A 24,699-nucleotide genomic window follows, 5' to 3' on the forward strand; every position below is an offset into this window, starting at 1 on the left:
TGACGTCATTACAAAGTAGAATTGGTGGCGCAAAAAATAAGCCATCATATGGATTTTTAGGTGTAAATTTGAAAGAGTTATGATTTTTTAAAGGCAAGGAGCAAAAAACGAAAATGCAAAAACGGAAAAACCTCCGGTCCTTAAGGGGTTAAAGCTGTTAATTGTTCCTGCTGTGACCAGTTCCTGAGGTAGACCGTTCCATAAATTCACAGTCCTCACGGTAAAGAAGGCGTGTTGCCCCTTGAGACTAAACTTTTTCTTCTCCAGACGGAGGGAGTGCCCCCTCGTCCTTTGGGGGGGTTTAACCTGGAACAGTTTTTCTCCATATTTTTTGTATGGGCCATTAATATACTTATATACGTTTATCATATCCCCCCTTAAACGTCTCTTCTCAAGACTAAACAATTGTAACTCCTTTAATCGCTCCTCATAGCTAAGATGTTCCATGCCCCATATTAGTTTAGTCGCGCGTCTCTGCACCCTTTCCAACTCCGCAGTGTCCCTTTTATGGACAGGTGCCCAAAACTGAACAGCATATTCCAGGTAAGGCCGTACCAATGATTTATAAAGGGGGAGTATTATGTCCCTGTCCCTTGAGTCCATGCCTCTTTTGATACATGACAATATCCTGCCGGCTTTGGAAGCAGCAGCCTGACATTGCATGCTATTCTGTAGTCTGTGATCTACAAGTACACCCAGATCCTTCTCTACCAGTGACTCTGCCAGTTTAATCCCCCCTAAGACATACGATGCATGCAGGTTATTAGTACCCAGATGCATAACTTTACATTTATCCACATTGAACCTCATTTGCCAAGTGGATGCCCAGACACTTAGTCTATCCAAGTCATCTTGTAACTTATGCACATCCTCTATAGACTGTACCGTGCTACAAAGCTTGGTGTCACCTGCAAAGATAGAAACAGAGCTGTTAATACCATCCTCTATATCATTGATAAATAAATTAAACAACAGCGGTCCCAGTACTGAACCTTGGGGTACACCACTAATAACCGGGGACCAATCAGAGTACGAATCATTGACCACCACTCTCTGGGTACGATCCATGAGCCAGTGTTCAATCCAGTTACAAACTAAAATTTCCAAACCCAAAGACCTTAACTTACCTGTCAGACGTCTATGAGGGACAGTATCAAACGCTTTAGCAAAATCCAGAAACACTATATCCACAGCATTTCCTCTGTCAAGGCTTCTACTCACCTCTTCATAAAAGCAAATTAGATTGGTTTGACAACTATCCTTAGTAAACCCATGCTGGCTATCACTTATAATACAATTATCCCCTATGTATTCCTGTATGTAATCCCTTATAAGTCCTTCAAACAATTTACCCACAATGCACGTTAAACTTACCGGTCTATAGTTTCCTGGGGAAGACCTAGAGCCCTTTTTGAAGATTGGCAAAACATTCGCCTTGCGCCAGTCCCTTGGCACAATACCAGATACCAGAGAATCTCTAAATATCATGAACAAGGGTACAGATATTACTGAACTTACCTCTCTAAGAACTCTTGGGTGTAGTCCATCCGGTCCTGGGGATTTGCTTACATTTATATCACTTAACTTACCTTGTACCATCTCTACATTAAGCCAGTTCAGTACATTACATGATGTGTTACCAGCACTGACCTGGCCAATGTCAGCTCCTTCTTCCATAGTGTATACAGAACTAAAGAACCCATTCAGTAGCTCCGCCTTCTCTTGATCGCCTGTGACAACCTCCCCATTATCATTATTAAGGGGTCCTACATGCTCTGTCCTTGTTTTTTTTTGCATTTATATATCTAAAAAAATATTTAGGATTAGTTTTGCTTTCTTTGGCCACCTGTCTCTCATTTTGAATTTTTGCTGTTTTTATTACATTTTTACTGATTTTATTAAGCTCTTTGTACTGTTTAAATGTTATCGCTGACCCATCAGATTTGTATTTTTTGAAGGCCATTTTTTTGTTGTTTATTGCTCTTTTAACATCATGTGTCAGCCATGTAGGATTTAGTTTTAATCGTTTATATTTGTTCCCCTTTGGTATATATTTAGCTGTATAGTTATTTCGAGTTGATTTAAAGATGTCCCATTTACCTTCTGTATCAGTATTTGACAACACCTCCCCCCAGTCTATGTCCTGTAGTGCAGCCCTCAGCCCAGGGAAATTTGCCTTTTTAAAGTGATATGTTTTTGCCTTCCCGCCTGTCTTTGTTTTCTACATTTTAAGTCAAAAGTAACTATATTGTGGTCGCTATTACCAAGGTTTTCCCGCACAGTTACATTACCAACCAGCTCTGCGTTGTTGGAAATGATCAGATCCAACAAGTCATCACTTCTTGTTGGGTCCTCCACAAACTGGCCCATAAAATTATCCTGCAATAAATTTAGGAATTGTCGCCCCTTTGTAGTTTTAGCCAACCCAGGACCCCAATCTATATCTGGATAGTTAAAATCTCCCATTATTACCACTGTACCTGCCCGGGCGGTCCTCTCTATTTGTTTATGAAGCCGAACTTCTATCTCTTCAGTGACATTAGGGGGTCTGTAGATTACACCAAATACTATTTTTTCAGTATTTCCCTCCTTTTGTAATTCTACCCACAATGATTCCACATCCTCAGAATCATCACGCACTATGGCATCGTTCAAACTGACTTTCATACCACTTCTTACATACAGACAGACTCCACCACCTTTTCTGTTCATTCTATCCTTGCGAAACAATGTAAACCCCTGCAGATTGACAGCCCAGTCATGCGAGGAGTCCAGCCATGTCTCAGTGACCCCAACTATATCAATATGTTCCTCCAGTATCAAGGCCTCAAGCTCCCCCATTTTATTTGCTAGGCTTCTGGCATTTGTGAACATACACTTTACATTTCCATCCTTTATGTTATTGGGGTTAATGGGATTCAAGGGTGTAAGTTTTATTTTCCTATGAAGCTTATTCCTATTAACTATTCTAACCCCTCCCTCCGCTCCACCCCCAGGTACATTTATAATTCCCACCTCTCTATCTACACTATCTTCCCCCTCTTTGCTGTAGGTTCCCTCCCCCCAAGTCCCTAGTTTAAACACTCCTCCACCCTTCTAGCCATCTTCTCCCCAAGCAAAGCTGCACCCTCCCCATTGAGGTGCAGCCCGTCCCTACGGTAGAGCCGGTAACCGACAGCGAAGTCAGCCCAGTTCTCCATGAACCCAAACCCTTCCTTCCTACACCAGCTTCTGAGCCACTTGTTTACCTCCCTGATCTCCCGCTGCCTCTCTGGTGCGGCTCGTGGTACTGGTAGTATTTCAGAAAAAACTACCTTGGAGGTCCTTGCCTTAAGCTTGCGGCCTAAGTCCCTGAAATCATTTTTAAGGACACTCCACCTACCTCTTACTTTGTCATTGGTGCCAATATGTACCATGACTGCTGGGTCCTCTCCAGCCCCGCCCAACAACCTGTCAACCCGATCCGCGATGTGCCGAACTCGTGCGCCAGGCAGACAACACACTGTTCGGCGATCCCGGTCTTTGTGACAGATTGCCCTGTCTGTCCCCCTAATAATTGAGTCCCCCACCACTAGTACCTGTCTGGCCTGCCCTGTACTCCTCCCTCCCTCCTTACTGGAGCAGACACCCCCCTGGCGGTCAGAGGCGGTATCCTGCTGCAGTTCTGCTAGATCTGTAATGGCATCCCCCTCATCTGCCAAGCGGGCAAACTTGTTGGGGTGTGCCAGTTCAGGACTAGCCTCCCTGACACTTTTTCCCTTACCCCTCTTTCTAACTGTAACCCAGCTAACTGCCTGACTGTCCTGCAACTCCGTCCCACTGTCCTCCCTCACCTCTATTCCCGAGAGTGCCTGCTCAGTGAGCAGGAGACTCCTCTCCATGTTGTTAATGCTTCTCATTGTTGCCAGTCGCCCCTCTAGATGCAGGATCTGGGCTTCCAAACGGACAACTAGCACACATCTCGCACAACAATATGCACCCTCAAACTGTTGTTCAAGGATTGCATACATTGAACAGGATGTACATTGGACTGCATTTTCCAACATGGAGGCCATCTAGTTATGGGGATTTCACAAATGTATAGGAAAAAACAGACAGTCAAAATTACACTTAAAATTTTTTGTAGATCTTGTGGGTTCAAAAATTAAAACTCACAGCGATCTCAACCTCCTGGTTTCAAACTCCAGTTTTTGAAACTCCTCTTTCACGCCCCCTCTAACACAGCAACACTCAGAAAGAGCAAGCTCTCAATAAGAGTCCCAAGCTAAGATTTATACACCTGTGCCCAATCTACTCCTCCTCCCCCTAGAGGTGGAACAGAGAAAAAAAAAAAAAAAAATGAAAAAGGGTGTTTAACCCCTTAAGGACCGGAGGTTTTTCCGTTTTTGCATTTTCGTTTTTTGCTCCTTGCCTTTAAAAAATCATAACTCTTTCAAATTTACACCTAAAAATCCATATGATGGCTTATTTTTTGCGCCACCAATTCTACTTTGTAATGACGTCAGTCATTTTGCCCAAAAATCTATGGTGAAGCGGGAAAAAAAATCATTGTACGACAAAATTGAAAAAAAAAAACGCTGTTTTGTAACTTTTGGGGGCTTCCGTTTCTACGTAGTACATTTTTCGGTAAAAATGACACCTGATATGTATTCTCTAGGTCCATACGATTAAAATGATACCCTACTTATATAGGTTTGATTTTGTCGGACTTCTGGAAAAAATCATAACTACATGCAGGAAAATTAATACGTTTAAAATTGTCATCTTCTGACCCCTATAACTTTTTTATTTTTCCGTGTATGGGGCGGTATGAGGGCTCATTTTTTGCGCCGTGATCTGAAGTTTTTAACGGTACCATTTTTGCATTGATAGGACTTATTGATATTGATTTTTAAATGATATAAAAAGTGACCAAAAATGCACTATTTTGGACTTTGGAATTTTTTTGCGCGCACGCCATTGACCGAGCGGTTTAATTAATGATATATTTTTATAATTCGGACATTTCCGCACGCGGTGATACCACATATGTTTATTTTTATTTTTATTTACACTGTGTTTTTTTTTTTATTGGAAAAGGGGGGTGATTCAAACTTTTAATAGGGGAGGAGTTAAATGATATTTATTCACTTTTTTTTTTCACTTTTTTTTTGCAGTGTTATAGGTCCCATAGGGACCTATAACACTGCACACACTGATCTTCTATGTTGATCACTGGTTTCTCATAAGAAACAAGTGATCAACGATTCTGCCGCATGACTGCTCATGCCTGGATCTCAGGCACTGAGCAGTCATTCGGCGATCGGACAGCGAGGAGGCAGGAAGGGGCCCTCCCGCTGTCCTGTCAGCTGTTCGGGATGCCGCGATTAGCCGCGGCTATCCCGAACAGCCCGACTGAGCTAGCCGGGAACTTTCACTTTCACTTTTAGCCGCGCGGCTCAGCTCTGAGCGCGCAGCTAAAGGGTTAATAGCGCGCGGCACCGCGATCGGCGCTGCGCGCTATTAGAGGCGGGTCCCGGCTTCACTATGACGCCGGGCCCGCCATGATATGACGCGGGGTTACTGTGTAACCCCGCGTTATATCAGAAGAGCAGGACCAAGGACGTACCGGTACGTCCTTGGTCCTTAAGGGGTTAAACTCTAACAGTTATCCCACTATGTGCAAAAGAGAAAAACTTACCCAAAATATGAATGTGGGCTATAGGCAGTCGCACCCACTCCACAGATTCACTCCGCACAACAGATAATCACAGTTTTTGAAACTCCTCTTTCACGCCCCCTCTTACACAGCAACACTCAGAAAGAGCAAGTGTTGAGGATGGGGGGGCTGTAGCAGTGTTGAGGATGGGGGGGCTGTAGCAGTGTTGAGGATGGGGGGGCTGTAGCAGTGTGGAGGATGGGGGGCTGTAGTAGTGTGGAGGATGGTGGCACTGTAGTCGTGTGGAGGAAGGGGGGCTGTAGCAGTGTGGAGGATGGGGGGTCTGTAGCAGTGTGGAGGATGGGGGGTCTGTAGCAGTGTGGAGGATGAGGGAGTTGTAGTAGTGTGGAGGATGGGGGGCTGTAGCAGTGTTGAGGATGGGGGGCTGTAGCAGGGTTGAGGATGGGGGGGCTGTAGCAGGGTTGAGGATGGGGGGGCTGTAGCAGTGTGGAGGATGGGGGGCTGTAGCAGTGTGGAGGATGGTGACGCTGTAGTCGTGTGGAGGAAGGGGGGCTGTAGCAGTGTGGATGATGGAGAACTGTAGCAGTGTGGAGGATGGGGGTCTGTAGCAGTGTGGAGGATGGGGGGTCTGTAGCAGTGTGGAGGATGAGGGAGTTGTAGCAGTGTGGAGGATGGGGGGGGCCCATATATATGGCTGGAGGCAGCATTCTCCACACTACTACAGCCCCCCCCATCCTCCACACTGTTACAGCCCCCCATCATTCTCCACACTCCTACAGTGTGCCCCACTGCTCTGCCATCCTAAACTACACATTTCCTCCCCACCCCAGACCAGCACCTCCCCACCTCCATAGTGTCCGTACCTTGTAGAAGCAGCAGCTCACGGCAGGGACACGTCCGTGATGTCGGGCGTGCATACGTGTGGACGTTTTAAAGAGGTAGCGTCCCTGTCCCTGCTTACTTTACTTGGGGCCGGGGGACCAGCCGAAGTAGGGGTCTCGCGAAGGGGGGAGTTGTTGAGATCGGCCTGAACCGCTTTTGCTTTATTGAAAAAATTGTGTCTGGGCAGATGGACAGCCCCCTGGGAAGCCTATACAAGAGGAGGAAGTTGGCGGGCGGTCAGTATTGTTGGTGGCTGCGGTCTGGATCTGGACCGCGGTCCCCCAGTTGAGTGCCCCTGCCCTATGGGTTCTGACAGTGTCATTACAAAGTACAATTGGTCACGCAAAAAAGCCCTCATATGGGTCTGTGGATGAAAATATAAAAGAGTTATGATGTTTAGAATGCGAGGAGGAAAAAAACGAAAATGCAAAAATAAAATTTCCTGTGTCCTTAAAGGGGTACTCTGCTGTTAGACATCTTATCCCCTATCCAAGGGAAAGGGCCCCCTGCGATCCCCCCTGCAGCTAAGTTTTCTCAGAGGCTGATGACTGGCGGTGCAGGGGACGGGGCATTGTGATGTCACGGCCCGCCCCCTCAATACAAGTCTAAGGGAGGGGGCGTGATGCCCCTTCCATAGACTTGCATTAAGGGGGGCGGATATGACGTCACAAGGGGACGGGCCGTGACGTCACAATGCCACGTCCCCTGCACCACCCGTCATCAGCCTCGGAGAAAAATTAGCTCCGGGTTGCTGATGTACCGGACTGCTGCAGGGGGAACCTTTGAATAGGGGATAAGTTGTCTAACAGTGGAGTGCCCCTTTAAAGGACATCTGTAGTGCAATATAACTTATCCACTTTACGAAAGATAGGGGATAAGTTATAGATCGTCGGCGGTCCAAGCGCTGGGGCCCCCCGTAATCTCCAGGATGGGGCTGCTGCAGTCTGCAGGAAGTGCAGTCGTCCCCAGCAGAAAGCCACGGCAGACACGCCCTCTTCATGTATCTCTATGGGATACATGGAGGGGTCTCGGTCTCCGCGTCATGCGGGGACAGAATGCTCCATTCCAGCAGACTGCCGCGGCCCTGTACAGGAGATCGCGGGGGGCCCCAGAGCTTGGACCCCCCTGCGATCTATAACTTTATAAGTTATATTGAACTACAGATATCCTTTAAGGCCAAAATGGGCTGTGTCCTTAACCCCTTTAGGACCAAGGGCGTACAGGTACGCCTTTGCTCCTTGGTACTTAAGGACCAAGGGCGTACCTGTACGCCCGTGGGAATTTCGGTCCCTGCCGCGCGCCGGGCGGGGACTGGACCGGGGTGACTGCTGATATCGATCAGCAGGCACCCCGCGCCAATGCCCAGGGGGGTCATCAGACCCCCCCATGTAGGCGATCGCCGAAAATCGCAAGTGAATTCAAACTTGCGATTTTCGCCTATTCCGGTGATGCGGGTCACGTGTGACCCGCTGACCCGGAGATACAAGGTGATCGGGGGTGTAGGATACACCCCCTATCACCCTCTGTATCTATGGGGAGGTGGCAATTTCATCACCCCCCCCCCCCCAGGATCGCTGCTATTGACGATAGTTCCTGAGTTCATTCAGCGGCCAGAGCTGCAAGAAGGAGCTAGGGACCCCCCCTCTGTGAAGATTGGAGCCCCTCACAGAGGAAGACCCCCCTTAGAGCAGTCAGAGAGTACAGCCCCAGGGACAGGTAGGGTTAACCAGTAAAAAAAAGTAAAAAGTAAAGTAAAAAAAAAAGTGTAAAAAAAAGTTTAAAATTTCCCCCCCCCCTGACCCCCTAATAGGACCTAAAGGGTCCGCAACAATTTTTTTTAGTGTGACCCGGGCCCTATTAGGGATTCAGGGCGCTGCATTTAGCCATTGCACTTTCCCCCCCCCCCCCCATACAGTTAGTTACACCAATCACACACACTACATACTCACCCCCCCCCCACACACACCCGCCACCAAACCCCCCCCCACCACCGTAGAAAAAAGGCGATGGCTCGCCAGGCATTTTCGGCAGCGGAGGCATACGCTTTTCTTGCCTCCGACTCCGAATCTGTCAGTGAGGACGATGAAGATCCAACATTCCTGTGTTCTTCATCGTCCTCCTCATCATCTAGTACTGATGATGAGTCACCTATACGGTGGCGCAGACGCCGCCAGGTGAGCCCACGCCCCCCCATGATAGTGGCCCAGTGGCCGGCACTAGTGCGAGTGGTGATGCTGCTCGTACTAGGAGTCCGACCCCCCAGACAAGTTTACCAGAGCCCCCTTCCGGTGAACCTGTCTGGAGACCCCCAGAGGCTTATCAGCCACGGGTTCCGGAGTTTGTTGGCGACTCCGGAATCCGTATTGACAATTCTGGATTCACTGAAATTGACTATTTCAGTTATTTTTTCAGTGACAGTTTTGTCAATCTAATGGTGGAGCAGACGAATCTGTACGCCAGGCAGTTCATCGCCCACTGCCCTGATTCTGTTTTGGCCAGGCCCAATGAATGGTATGCCATTGATGCAGCAGAGATGAGGACATTTTGGGGCCTCTTGCTGCATATGGGCCTGGTCAAAAAAACAGGTGTCAGACAGTACTGGAGCGGGGACATCCTCTACCAGACCCCGCTTTACAGTATGGTCATGGCACGGAGGCGGTTCGAGGCCATTCAGAAATGCCTGCATTATGCAGATAATGCGGCATGTCCGCCCCGAGGTGATCCCGCCCATGACCGGCTTTACAAAGTGAGGCCGGTCATCGATCACTTTGGGGCCAAATTTTTGGAGGCCTACGTACCCCTCAGGGAGCTCTCGGTTGATGAGTCTCTTATCAGTTTTAAGGGGAGACTCATCTTCCGCCAGTATATTCCCTCGAAGCGGGCACGGTATGGCGTGAAGCTCTATAAACTTTGTGAGAGTACCTCCGGGTACACTCTCAAGTTTAGAGTGTATGAGGGACGAGATTCCCGTATTGAACCCCCAGATTGTTCCCCCACTCTGGGTGTTAGCGGGAAAATCGTTTGGGAGCTTGTGCACCCTTTGCTGGATAAGGGTTACCATGTGTACGTGGACAACTTTTATACCAGCATCCCTCTCTTCACATCCCTTGCCGCCAGATCCACGTCCGCTTGTGGGACCGTGCGGAAAAACCAGAGAGGCCTCCCTCTAAATTTTATGCAGACACCTATGCCCAAGGGTGAGTCCCATGCCCTTACCCATGAAAACCTGTTGTTGGTCAGGTATAAGGATAAGAGGGATGTCCTTATGCTGACCACTATTCATGGTAACGGCAGCTCACCTGTCCCTGTGCGAGGTACCACAACACCGGTCCTCAAGCCCGATTGTATTCTGGACTACAATCGGTATATGGGGGGAGTTGATCTTTCTGATCAAGTCCTCAAGCCATACATGGCCATGTGGAAAACACGGGTATGGTACAAAAAAGTTGCGGTCTACTTGGTACAGGTTGCCATGTACAACGCTTTTGTACTGTCCCAGTACGCTGGCAACACAGGGACATTCCTCCAGTTCCAAGAAGAAGTCCTAAAGGTCCTGATCTTTGGCGACCGGGAAAGAGCAGGCCGGACTTCCCAAGGAACTGGAGTTATAGGTGCCAGGATCGTCCCAGGCCAACACTTTCCAGGTGAAGTCCCCCACACTGGAAAGAAGGGACGATCCCAGAAAAAATGCAGAGTGTGTAACAGGAGGGGGATTCGGAAGGATACCACCACTCAATGTGACACTTGCCCCGATCATCCGGGCCTCTGCATTAAAAACTGCTTCAGGGAGTATCACACTTCCATGCAGTACTAAATTTTCCCTTTTCATTTTAATTTTCCATAATTTGACCCCAATGTACCATGTCCAGAGTACATTCCAAATTTTAACACCATAAAACCACTAAATTGCCCAAAAAAACTCATCAAAAAAAAAAACTGATGAGACCTCTGGGGGTATTTTTTTCTCTGGGTCATGGGTCACTGAGTCACTATAATCGGGGACTTTTTTTGTTGCCTCAAATGCGCAGCGCTCTCTCTCCACCTGAGCGGGGTGCGCATTTGAGGCAACAGGTTAGGGACGGTCACATTTCCAGAATGTTGATTCAGAGCATAGGGTTTGGGGTGGGCATATTTTTTAGTTTTGGCTATGCTCTGGGTCATCATTCTGGGACCATAACCTGTTTTATAATTTTATGTCCCACTGTACCCCATTTTAGTTATTTAGTGTACCCCAGTTATTTACCCCATGTAATGCCCCTTGAGGGGGGGGTCCCACTGTTCTGGCTCCATAGGCCGCAACGCAGAAGCTCAAGGCCCCTGAATGCGACCTGCTCCTCTCAGACCAGTGTGCAAGCTGTTTACGCCCAGACTTGAGGTATGTCCTTACTCCAAAGAAATGTATTTACAAACTTACGGTGACATTTTCTCCTTTTACCACTTGTGAAAATGAAAAATTTGGTGTAACCCCAGCATTTTTTGCTGTCCTGGCACCATAGGGGCTTCCTAAATGTGACATGCCCCCCGAGCAAAATTTGCTCTCAAAAAGCCAAATATGACTCCTTCTCTTCTGAGCATTGTAGTTCGCCCGTAGTGCACTTCAGGTCAACTTATGGGGTACCTCCATACTCAGAAGAGATGGGGTTACAAATTTTGGGGGGTATTTTCTGCTATTAACCCTTGCAAAAATGTGAAATTTGGGGGGAAACACACATTTTAGTGAAAAAATTATATATTTTTTTTACATATGCAAAAGTTGTGAAACCCCTGTGGGGTATTAAGGCTCACTTTATTCCTTGTTACGTTCCTCAAGGGGTCTAGTTTCCAAAATGGTATGCCATGTGTTTTTTTTTTGCTGTTCTGGCACCATAGGGGCTTCCTAAATGTGACATGCCCCCCGAGCAAAATTTGCTCTCAAAAAGCCAAATATGACTCCTTCTCTTCTGAGCATTGTAGCTCGCCCGTAGTGCACTTCAGGTCAACTTATGGGGTACCTCCATACTCAGAAGAGATGGGGTTACAAATTTTGGGGGGTATTTTCTGCTATTAACTCTTGCAAAAATGTGAAATGTGGGGAGAAACACATTTTAGTGAAAAAAAAATAATTTTTTTTACATATGCAAAAGTCGTGAAACCCCTGTGGGGTATTAAGGCTCACTTTCTTCCTTGTTACGTTCCTCAAGGGGTCTAGTTTCCAAAATGGTATGCCATGTGTTTTTTTTTTTGCTGTTCTGGCACCATAGGGGCTTCCTAAATGCAACATGACCCCCAAAAACCATTTCAGAAAAACGTACTCTCCAAAATCCCCTTGTCGCTCCTTCCCTTCTGAGCCCTCTACTGCGCCCGCCGAACAATTTACATAGATATATGAGGTATGTGCTTACTCGAGAGAAATTGGGCTACAAATATAAGTATACATTTTCTCCTTTTACCCCTTGTAAAAATTAAAAAATTGGGTCTACAAGAACATGCAAGTGTAAAAAATGAAGATTGTGAATTTTCTCCTTCACTTTGCTGCTATTCCTGTGAAACACCTAAAGGGTTAACACACTTACTGAATGTCATTTTTAATACTTTGGGGGGGGGGGTGTAGTTTTTATAATGGGGTCATTTATGGGGTATTTCTAATATGAAGACCCTTCAAATCCACTTCAAACCTAAACTGGTCCCTGAAAAATAGTGAGTTTGAAAATTTTGTGAAAAATTGGAAAATTGCTGCTGAACTTTGAAGCCCTCTGGTGTCTTCCAAAAGTAAAAACTTGTCAATTTTATGATGCAAACATAAAGTAGACATATTGGAAATGTGAATACATTTTTTTTTTTTTGGAATATCCATTTTCCTTACAAGCAGAGAGCTTCAAAGTTAGAAAAAAAGCAAAGTTTTCTATTTTTTCATCAAATTTTGGGATTTTTCACCAAGAAAGGATGCAAGTTACCACAAAAATTTACCACCATGTTAAAGTAGAATATGTCACGAAAAAACAATCTCAGAATCAGAATGATAAGTAAAAGCATTCCAGAGTTATTAATGTTTAAAGTGATAGTGGTCAGATGTTCAAAAAACGCTCTGGTCCTAAGGTGTAAAATGGCCTGGTCCTTAAGGGGTTAAAGGGGTTATCCAGGAAAAAACTTTTTTTTATATAACAATTATATATCAACTGGCTCCAGAAAGTTAAACATATTTGTAAATTACTTCTATTAAAAAAATCTTAATCCTTTCAGTACTTATGAGCTGCTGAAGTTGAGTTGTTCTTTTCTGTCTAAGTGCACTCTGATGACACCTGTCTCGGGAACTGTCCAGAGTAGAAGCAAATCCCCATAGCAAACTTATTCTACTCTGTGCAGTTCCCGAGACAAGCAGAGATGTCAGCAGAGAGCACTGTTGCCAGACAGAAAAGAACAACTCAACTTCAGCAGCTGATAATTAATGGAAGGATTAAGTAATTTACAAATTCGTTTAACTTTCTGGAGCCAGTTGATATATGAAAAAAAGTTTTTTCCTGGAATACCCCTTTAAGGGGTTATAGAAGGAGTCTCATGCCCAACATTACAGAAAATCTTATCCCCTATGCACAGAATAGGTGATAAGCTTTAGATAGCAGGGGGTCTGAGCGCTGTGGCCCCCCATGATAGTCTGTATGGAGCCCCGGCTCTCCCACACGGGTGCATCACGACACTTGCCCAAAGCAGGGGCCACCACGCACCCTCCATATAGCTCTACAGGAGAGCTGTTCGGCATTCTTCGGCTCTCCCATAGAGATATAGGGAGGGGTTGTGGCAGTCTCTGCTTTGGGCGGAGATCATGACACCCCTACCCCTTAATTCCCTGGTTGAACTTGATGGACATATGTCTTTTTTCGACCGTACTAACTATGTAACTATGACTCGCCACTCTGTGGAAGAGCCAGTGTTCTGTACAGACGATCACTGGGGGCCACATCGCTCTGACCCCCAGCGATCTAAAACTTATCCCCTATCCTGCGATAGAGATAGAGTGTTTCTGTAATGTCGGGCATGAGACTTGTCCTTTAAGCTCTTAAGGACATGCACCGTAAATGTACATTTACGGCGCGGCTGTGACACGAGCCATGTCCTTAAGGTAAAAAATGGGCTGAGTCATTAAGGGGTTAAGGCTGCCCGTATGTAATGCCGGGTCCGGCTGGGATACGGGAGTGCCAGGTTTTCGCGTCCCCCAGCCAGCTGTGGTCCTGTATTGCTAAAAACGTGGTGTGAACCCAGCCTAAGCCATCTAATGATGGCTTATGATAGGGCTCCAGGGGGGGCCAAAAAGTGTGTAAAAGAATAAAGTAAAAATAACACAAAAATATCGCCGCATGTGTAATTGTCCAAACTATTAAATTAATGTTTCTGATCCTGCATGGTGAGCGGCATACATGCAAAAAAAAAATTCAAAATGCCAAAATAGCTGATTTTTTGTTACATTACATCCCAACAAAAAAAGTAATAAAAAGTGATCAAAAAGCCATAACTACACAAAAGTGGTACGTTAAAAACTACAGCTCATGACGCAAAAGAAACAAATCCTAACACAGGTGGAACATTTAAAAGTTGTAGGGTAAGAACATGGTAATGAAAACATTTTTTTTTTCTTTTTCAAGTTTTCAATTATTATTATTTTTTTTAAACCATAAAACGAAACAAAATGTATTCAAGTCTGGAATCAATGGAATCGTACTGACCCATAAAATAAATATAGCAGGTCAGATTTTCGGTATTTGGAACTCTGAAAAACTTATTGCCCTACAAATTTGTGCAATTCACTTTTTTTTCCCAATTCTGCCCTACATATTATTTTTTTCTGGCTTGTATGCATTGTATATAGGAAAATCCTTGTCACACAGAAAATAAGCCTTAATACAACTTTGTCAGTAAAAAAAAAAAAAATAATAATAATAATATATATATATACAGTGATCCCTCAACTTACAATGGCCTCAACATACAATAGTTTCAACATACAATGGTATTTTCTGGACCATTGTAACTTGAAACCAGACGCAACATACAATGCTATGGAATCTGCGAAACGTGTCAATGGGCTGTTAGACCCGTCCAATCAGAATGGACATTTCACTGGTAAATCTCCTGTATTCCTAAAGTGCATGCACTGACTGGTGTCTGGTAGTGCCCCCTACAGTACAGGGAGGTATTACATGTTCTGTACTCTTTACCTGTGCCAGGGTTAGCTGCTCCTTTGGGCATCAAGTGAGGGCGGCTCCATTTTACTTTTTTTTAGAACACTGTGTGTACTGTACAGGACCCTGAAGACGCTTCTTTCTTCTACATAGACCAGTGTTTCCCAAAGAGGGTGCCTCCAGCTGTTGCAAAACTACAACTCCCAGCATGCCCGGACAGCCGAATGCTGGGAGTTGTAGTTTTGCAACAGCTGGAGGCACTCTGGTTGGGAAACACAAAAATTGACAGTGATTACAGCTCCCAGCAGATCCTTATTACCTGTATATGTAAGGATTTGCTTTATCTGTATTAGTTATCTACTTATTTTTCTTTAATCCTCACTTTTTCCTATTTTTGGATGACATTTTGGTGGCTTTAGAACCTATTACCAGGTTTCCATAGAGTTATGTTCTCAACATACAATGGTCTCAACATACAATGGTCGTCCTGGAACCAGTTGATATTGTAACTTGAGGGACCACTGTGTGTGTATGTATATATATATATATATATATATATATATATATATATATATAAATATTATGGTTCTTAGAACAGTCTTTCCCAACCAGGGTGCCTCCAGCTGTTTCAAAACTAACTAAAATTCCCAGCATGCCGTTGGCTGTCCGGGCATGCTGGGAGCTAAAGTTTTGAAACAGCTGGAGGCACCCTGTTTGGGAAACACTGGTCTTAGAAGATAAGGAGGAAATAAATTGCCAGCTAGAAAGAAAACTTTGCTGGGTCAAGAAGGGGTAAAGGAATAACTTCATCCTAATGAATTTTGATGAAACAAGTAAATTTGGAAGCAAAAAAAATGTCAAATTACTGAGCAAATCGCCACTTGTGCATATATTCCCAACAAATGGACACAAAAAAGTCGTGTAAATCCAATGATAAATTACCATCATAGCCTCATGCAAATAGGCGGCTGAAAATATTAATAAAAAAACTAATTGGGGACATAAGCACGAGAAATAACCCATTCTGTGAGCGCTAGAATAGAGTCTTAGGGTGCGTTCACACGTGCAGATTTTTTAGCGGGTTTTCCGTTGCGTATTTGAAAGTGGGCGGGCTCTTCTCGGCTGTCCGCAGCCGATTTTCCGCGGCGGAATGTACACTGCGGAAAATCCACCACAAGCCCCATTGAAGTCAGTAGGGACTGTGGCGGATTTTCCGCAGTGTAAATTCTGCCGCGCAAAATCTGCTGCGGACAGCCGAGAAGAGCCCGCCCACTTTCAAATACGCAGCGGAAAACCCGCTAAAAAATCCGCACGTGTGAACGTACCCTTAGGGTGCGTTCACGCGGAGTAAATCAAGAGGAATCCACGCCGAAAAATTTATGGGTGGAGAAAAGAATTTTATTTTTGTGCAAAATTCATGCGCAATTTGCGCGGGGAAATGGGGGAGAAAGAAGTGAAGGGTTTTTCAGCCATTTCCGCGCAAATTCTGTGCGAATTCTGCACGAAAACGATTTCGGGTGGATTTTTTTTACCACTGACTTCTTCAAGCGGAACGGAATTCAACATCGGAATTTTGCTAGCAGAATTTCCGCAGCGTGTACAGGACAGCGGAAAAAACATTAAAGTCAACGGGCAGAAGAGATGTGAATTTATTTGGAGCGGAGAATTCAAGAGGAATTACTCGAGTAAATTCTTCTTGAATTCCTCAGTGTGAACGCACCATTAGGCCCCGTTCACACTACGGAATTGCCGCGGAATTTCTGGGCGGAATTCCACGGTGTGAACTTTAACATTAGTGTGAACAGGTTTCCGCGAGACCCGTTCACACTTCTGAATTTCAGTGGTGGACATTTCCCCCGCTGAAAGTGTTCCGCGCAAAGAAAGAACATGTTCATTCTTTGTGCCTAATCCGTGAGCGGACCATAGCCGTCAATGGTGACGGCTCAGTGCCCCGTGGCCCTAGCGCCGAAGTATAATTGCCGGCGGCCTCCGGGCGGAATCTCTGCTCGCGGAATTCAGCCGCGAGAATTCCGTAGTGTGAACGGGGCCTTAGGGTGCGTTCACACAGAGTAAATCAAGAGGAATTCACGCCGAAAAATTTACGGGCGGAAAAAATAATTTTATGGGGGAGAAAGAAGTGAAGGGTTTTCCGGCGAATTCCGCGCGAAAACAATGTCGGGCGGAATTTTTGTTACCATTGATTTCTGCTAACGGATTGCGCTTGAAGAATTAACATGTTCTTTCTTCAAGCGGAACGGAATTCAGCGCCGGAATTCCGCTAGCAGAATTTCCGCAGAGTAAACAGGAAAACGGAAAAAACATTAAAGTCAATGGGCAGAGGGGATGTGAATAAATTTGGAGCGGAGAATTCAAGAGGAATTACTCCAGTGTGAATGCACCCTTAGACCAGCAGTCTTCAAACTGTGGCTCTCCAGCTGTTGCAAAACTACAACTCCCAGCATGCCCGGACAGCCAACGGCTGTCCGGGCATGCTGGGAATTGTAGTTTTGCAACAGCTGGAGGGCCACAGTTTGAAGAGCACTGCCTTAGACCATTTCCAGATAAAGAGTTCAGTCACAGGCGCTTCTGTCACGTACAAGTCCCAGCATCCGTCTTCCATGTTTCGCCCATTGCCTGTATATACTTGGCTCCGCCCCCAGCCTTGCTTACAATTTAGAGAAAAGGGGCGGCGGTTACTGCTTATCTTCTCCAATTGAGAGAAGCGCCTTCTTCTCAGCAGCAGCAGCACCGAGACGCAGGAAGCATTTCGTCTTCATCATATGACACAAAACCCGACAGCCTGGAATTCAGAGCGTAGCCTGTGCATTTACCGCATATTCCATTTCCAATCTGAACACTTTGTGGATAGAAATCTAGTCCCATCATCCAAGAGAAAATCAGATAAAGCAGGATGGACGGGTTGCAGTGAAGAGCCTTCCTCCCATAGAGACGAGCAGTAAGAGGGAGGATGCTGCTACATCTCTGCAAGGTCAGGATCGCCCTTTGAGACAGAGCAGCCACCATCAGCAGCATCATTAGCAGCGGCTGTGGAGATTTTCCTCATCTTTCCTTTGTGCTTGTTAAACACCTAGAAGGATCTTCTGCGGCCTTCGGTAAGGAAAATCCCGAGTGTTCTTGCCGTTATTTGTTCTTAGGGGCGGGATTTCGGCTTTAGATGTTACCGGGTAAAAAAATAAAAAATAAAAAAAACAGTCAATATTTCCGTGCACCGATTCAGTGCTGACTCTATTAATAGAATGTAGTCCTATTGTTTCCTATGATCTGGACGTGCCCGGTCACGAACTGTGTCGTTCATTGATCAGGAAACCATTGCCAGGCTGGGGTGAGGCAAGAGCATTTTGGGAATGCGGAGATTGCTTCTATTTCTCCATTTTTATTTATTACTGGTGTGTGGAGAAACACCCCTCCCCTTCTTTTCAAAATGAAAATATTGGAGGTGCATGAGAGGAGGGGAGGGAGATAGTGGACTAGCATTTAAAGCGGGGTGGAAAAGCCTTTCATATGTTTCAGTCTTTTTTTTTTTTTTAAGGAATTTTGTTTCAGTCAGAATTATCAGGTGTCGATAACGTATTCAATGGTGGAAGAAATGGAGGCATTTTGCAAAACAGAAACCCCTTTTTAACGTATCTTCTAAAAGGCCTAGCTTCCTGCGCTCCTGTGGTTTGTGGAGCGCTTGTAGTAAATACCCGGTTTGTACCATGGGGTAAAGTCCTGGGGAAAAAAGTGTGGGAACTCCATCCAAGATTTCCACTTAAAGGGGTACTAGACATCTTATACCCTATCCAAAGGATAAGGGATAAGATGTCTGATCCCTGGAGTCCCGCCGCTGGGGACCCCCACATCCTCCCTGCTGCTCCCGGCGTTCATTTAGAGCGTTGGGTGCAGCGCCGGAGGCTCGTGACATCCCAGTCACGGCCCCTCAATGCAAGTCTATGGGAGGGGGCATGAAGGCCATCACGCCCCCTCCCATAGACTTGCATTGTGGGTGCATTACTGTGACATCACAAGCCTCTGCCTTGCATCACCAGTCATCCGGCATGGAGTGAAGTTTGCTCCATGCACCGAATGTCTGGGGTGCCGCAGCCGAGACTGCGGGGGTCCCCAGCAGAGGGACCCCCCCGCGATCAGACATCTTATCCCCTATCCTTTGGATAGGGGATAAGATATTGAGGGGTGGAGCATCACTTTAAGGGTTGGTCCTGCAGGACTCCTGCTAATGGGAACTGCATTCCTGCTGTGGAAAAAGTGCAGGAACTCCGTTCCCATGAGTTCCTGCAGGACTTGAGCCCTGGGTAAAGTTAAAGGAATTTCTTTGCAACCACTAATTTGCTGTTTATTCAGAGTGAATCCGTATACTTTCGCAAAGTAATCCCCTTTTATTTTGTTTGGGTAATATTGTATCACCATCATTGCCTTGCCATCTATGCTTCCTGTGGAGGGACATTATGTCAGGAGGGCCTAAAAACAAATAATGGTTATCATTTTATGTATAAATAACACAATAAAAATAGCATAGAGAGAAAGAAATATGTCTGCACTCACCGTGATGTTCAAAGGCAGTTCATGCTTTTATTTGTAGCAGTATAAATATGAACAGAGTCAAATAAATAAATCCACCAGGGGTGCAGGGAGGGAGAACGGCTACCAGCCGAAGCAGGAGCGTATCAGCAGAACGAACGTGCGGTTTCGCGTCTGAGACGCGAAACCGCGCGTTCGTTCTGCTGATACGCTCCTGCTTCGGCTGCCGGCTGGTAGCCGTTTTCCCTCCCTGCACCCCGGGTGGATTTATTTATTCGACTGTTCGTATTTATGCTGCTACAAATAAAAGCATGAACTGCGTTTGAACATCACGGTGAGTGCAGACATATTTCTTTCTCTCTATGCTATTTTTTTTATTGCGGAATTGCCTATTCCTGCTAGTGTCTTGCACCCCATATTGTTCACTCTACCGGGACGAGACTTTTTTTTTTTTTAGTGCTTGCTAATAACTTTGCGATACACAATTGGTGTAGTGCCCATCCCCCACTCCCTTCTGTGTGGTTTTTATGTATAAATAACACTTCAGCATCAGTGGGACCCTGATAAATGTGTCGTCTGGGGAATACTTTTTTCATTACTAAGGATGGGGTAATGGCAAAATGAAATGAGTACTCTTTTGCTCTGATCCTCCTCTGCTGCTGCACAGCATTTCGTGGTACCGATCTCAAGGCAAGGAAGTGCATTCTTAGCCAATTTGGTGGCCGCAGTGATTGGCTGAGCAGGCACTTTGTGTTGAGTCACAGAACAGTGAGGCCGGCTTCCACTCGGCCTGAGTGCTGTCCAGCAGAAGTGGGCTCTGCCAGAACTGCTGGAGATTGGAGCAGGTGAGCACATTTTGAGTATTCCTGCACAACCCCTGGCTACATTTCCACTTTGTTTTTGGGGTAAACTGAAAGAAAGCCACAAAAACTTTAACTGCTTTTTCTTCCTGCAATTTTTTTTGTGGTGTTTCTTCTGGCGGTTTTCCACCCATATGGAAAAGCCAAATATTTTTTTGGTAGTTTAGCAATGGCTCAAGGTTTCCTGTTTGGGAAACCATGCTTTATGCACTTTATGACTGTTCTCCCTCCAGGAAAGCACCCAAAATGCACTAACCCATTTTTGTGTTTTTTCTTTTCATTATAGAGGTGGATTACGTTGCTTTAAATTTTTTCTTAATTTTTATTTTATTTTTATAAAATGGTATTTTATAAAGGGGGTTATCCAGGGGGAGGAGGGCGGGGGTTAGAACTTTACCCACCTAATAGCCTATAAAAATACCCAAACATATACTTGACTATGGTGTCACGCTCCAGTTCTCAGCTGTGATCCTCTTCCATTCAGAAATTTGACATTGGGCCCAAAGTGTAAACTGTCCCTCAGCCAATTACTGGCTGCAGCGATGTCAAGCTTCAACCAGTGAGTGACTGAGCAGCAGTGTGACCCTGGGCCCACGCATCACTAATCCTGACAGAAAGAGGATCGCAGGAAGGACTGGGGTGAGACATCAAAGGTTCCGCAGCAGCGCTGTAGGTATGTAAAGTGTTATACGCTATTAGGAGGGAAAAGTTCTCACCCCCCCTCCCGCTGCAACACCTTTTAAAGGGGTACTCCGGTGGGAAAAAAAATATGGACCTGACAAGAGCGGCGGCGCTTTGGGTGTATGGAGCGGGCTCCCGACTCGTGCCCGCTCCGTACTCTGCGCCCCCCGGCTGAATTCAGTAGCTGGGGGCCACCACTAATAGCCAGCATGCGGCACTCAGCAGTCTGTATGGAGTGGGCTCTGGACTCCTGCCCGCTCCATACTCTGCAGCCCCCAGCTGTTTTCAGTAGCTGGGGGCTTCCGCTAATAGCATGCAGCGATTGCGGCTGGCTATTAACCCTTTAGATCGCCGCTGTCAAAGCTGACAGCGGCATCTAAAGGGACCTGTGAATGTTTCCTTGTGGGGTTGATCGTCCCCCCGCAGCTCTATAGCGGGCGATCCACTGTGGAGGTAGCCGGAGGGCTTACCTCTGCTTCCTGCTGTCCCGTGGCTCTGTCATTCATAGAGCCTGGCTGGACTAGGCTCTATCAATGGATCACAGACCAATTGAGTTAAATAGAACTCTATTAGACTTTTAGCAAGAATCATTAGATTCCTCAGACAGATGAATAAAGTGTATAAAAAAAAAGTTTTAATGAAAGTGTAAAAGACACACGTTAACCCCTTCCATATTAACAGTTCAAATCACCCCCTATTCCTATATAAAAACATGTAAACATAATAAAAATAAACATATTTGGTATCACTGCGTGCGTAAAAATCGCAATATATAGTTTTTGAGACAGAATTGGGATATATCTCGATACATTGTCACGTAAACAGAATCGGGATATATCGTATCGTTATACGTGTATCGCAATTCTTATTGTATCGCCAAATTCTTGCCGATTCACACCCCTAGTCACTGGAGACCCGATTGACCTGCAATCGCTGTAAATCGATGGTCTGAATCTCAGGACCCCCCCCCCCCAGGAGTTGGTGCAGGGTGCCTGCTGAACGGCAGTGAATGGAAACATTCAGGGCTTACAGGTACGCCCTGTGTCCTGGACGGGTTAAAGGGGTATCCCAATGGAAATATTTTTATTTTATTTTTTTTATATAAACTGGCTCCAGAAAGTTAAACGGATTTGTAAATTACTTTTATTCAAAAAATCTTAATCCTTCCAGTACTTACCAGCTGCTGTATTCTCCACAGGAAGTTTCTTGCTTTTTTAATTTCTTTTCTGTCTGACCACAGTGCTCTCTGCTGACACCTCTGTTCATGTCAGGAACTGTCCACAGCAGGAGCAAATCACCATAGAAAACCTATCCTACTCTGGACAGTTCCTGACATGGACAGAGGTGTCAGCAGAGAGCAATGTGGTCAGACAGAAAATATATTCAAAAAGTAAAAATACTTCCTGTGGAGCATACAGCAGCTGATAAGTAATTAACTTTCTGGCCCCAGTTGATTAAAAAAAAAAATTGTTTTCCACCGGAGTACTCCTTCAAAAAGGGCTGTATGGGAGTGTTTTCTATTTTATTTATTTTTATACTTTTTCTTTGTTTTTTTTATTTAACTTTACGGGTTTAGAGGTGGAAACAGTCTCATATGCTGTGTCTAGCCTTAGCCCCAAAAACAGATAGCACTAAAGTCCAACTATTACCCTAATACCCACTGCCATAGGGCCACTGAGAGGGTCAAAAATGGCACTTCTGAGCGTAGGCGGTAACAGGCTGGTGTTAAGTTGTGAAGGGCCAAAACAATAGTCCTTGTCCACCCTGATATGAGGCTGTTGCTGCTTGGTTAGTATCTGGCTTAGGGTATGTTCACACTACAGATAATGAACGGAATCTCTACACGCAGAATTCCGCAAGTGGAGATTCCATTCTGGCGGCCACCGCCGCAATACTTCGCCCGTAGGACCGCGCGACACTACGCTGTCGCCATTAACGGCTATGCAGTGTTCACGGACTTCCGCGCAAAGAATGAACATGTTCTTTCTTTGTGCGGAACAATTTAAGCGACTGAGTTGTTCGCCGCTGAAATTCCACAGTGTGAACGGGTCTCGCGGAAGACCCATTCACACTGATGGTAACGTTCACAACACGTAATTCCGTTCGCGGCATTGTGAACATACCCTTATACTGAAAAAGGGGGAACCCCTACACGTTATTATAGTGTGTGTGTGTGTGTGTGTGTTTCCCCCCCCCCCCTTTTTTTTTTTTTTTCCAGTATCAGCCAGATACCAACCAAGCATTAGGCGAAGTTTCCACTTGTTTTTTTTTTTTCCTGGCAGTTTTTGGAAAACTGCCACTGCAGTTTTTGAGCCAGAGTCAGAAGTGGATCCATAAGGGAGATGTGTAAGTCCTTCCTTTATATGTCCTATTCCTTTTGAATACACTTCTGGCTTTGGCACAAAAACTGCCAGGAAAAAAAACTAAGTGGAAACTTAGCCTTAGGCTAAGTTTCTACTTGTTTTTTTTTGTCCTGAAAAAAAACGCAGTGCAATTTCCTGGCGTTTTTTCATTTGTGTGGAAATTGCACCTTGGCAGTTATTTATTTTTTATTTTTGGTACCCAAAAAAAAACAAAAATACAGTAGGGATGGGAAATTTTTTTAACTAAATGTATATATTTAATTACATTTTAATACATTTTTAATAGTGTGTGTGTTTCACATTTCATTTTTTTTAGGTAGTACTACTCCCAGCATGGAACAGACTGTTCCATGATGGGAGTAGTAGTACCTGTACCAATAGACATATTGCCCCGGGTGTCAGTTGTGACACCAATGCAATCGTCCATAATATAGCAGAGATGCGCAGCGGATCTATACAGCGCTTACATCTCTGCTCTGTACTCCGGCCAGTGATGTGAATAGAACATCACTCATTCACATTTTCTGCCCAGAGTGGTGATTGGCCAGATGGTTGCAGCCAATCACCGCTCTCAGAGGGAAATATGAATGAGTGAGTGGCCGGCCGGAGTATAGTGCAGAGATGCGGAGTGCAGGAGAAAGCCTCTCCACAGCTCTGCAATAGATAGGACGATCGCAAAGGGTGTCAGGAGTGATACCCACTGTGATCTGTTCTTACCTGCAGGTACTACTATTCCCAACATGGAGCACACTCTGCTCCATGCTGGGAGCTGTAGTACCTGCATTAATAGAAAGATCGCAGCGAGTGTAATTTCTGACACCTGTTGCGATCTGTCTATTAATGCAGGTACTACAGCTCCCAGCATGGAGCAGAGTGTGCTCCATGTTGGGAGTAGTAGTACCTGCAGTTAAGCAAAGATCACAGTGGATGTCACTCCTGACACCCGCTGTGATCCTCCTGTATAATGTATAGATGCGGGCGGCCGCTCTTCTATGGTCCCCTGCACGGACTTATATATACACATAGTCCTATTTCCCACAGAGAGCTGTGATAGGCCAGATGGTTCCAGCCAATCACAGCTCTCTGCGGTAAATAAGAATAGGTGTGTTTGCATACATATACAGGGTGGGACATTTATATGGATACACCGTAATAAAATGGGAATGGTTGGTGATATTAACTTCCTGTTTGTGGCACATTAGTATATGTGAGGGGGGAAACTTTTCAACATGGGCTGTGACAATGGCGGCCATTTTGTAGTTGGACATTTTGAATCCAACTTTTGTTTTTTCAATAGGAAGAGGGTCATGTGACACATCAAACTTATTGGGAATTTCACAAGAAAAACAATGATGTGCTTGGTTTTAATGTAACTTTATTATTTCATGAGTTATTTACAAGTCTCTGACTACTTATAAAATGTGTTCAATGTGCTGCCCATTGTGTTGGATTGTCAATGCAACCCTCTTCTCCCACTCTTCACACACTGATCGCAACACCGCAGGAGAAATGCTAGCACAGGCTTCCAGTATCCGTAGTTTCAGGTGCTGCACATCTCGTAT

General features: G+C 45.4%; 1 protein-coding gene across 5 annotated transcripts in view; it reads left to right on the forward strand.

Moving 5' to 3' along the window:
• Positions 1–17,250: 17,250 nt before the first annotated feature.
• Positions 17,251–24,699, forward strand: part of CTNND2 (catenin delta 2) — a 913,533-nt gene continuing 906,084 nt past the window's right edge. For 2 of the 5 annotated variants that reach the window (XM_056520127.1, XM_056520130.1), the window contains exon 1: positions 17,254–17,807. The gene's annotated coding sequence lies outside the window, so the exon portion shown is untranslated. Of the gene's footprint in view, positions 17,808–24,699 lie in introns of all 5 variants that reach the window. The other 3 variants (XM_056520133.1, XM_056520132.1, XM_056520128.1) reach the window with 3 other exon arrangements.

Source organism: Hyla sarda, chromosome 5 (genome assembly GCF_029499605.1).
Source record: "Hyla sarda isolate aHylSar1 chromosome 5, aHylSar1.hap1, whole genome shotgun sequence".
Classification (NCBI taxonomy): Eukaryota; Metazoa; Chordata; class Amphibia; order Anura; family Hylidae; genus Hyla; species Hyla sarda.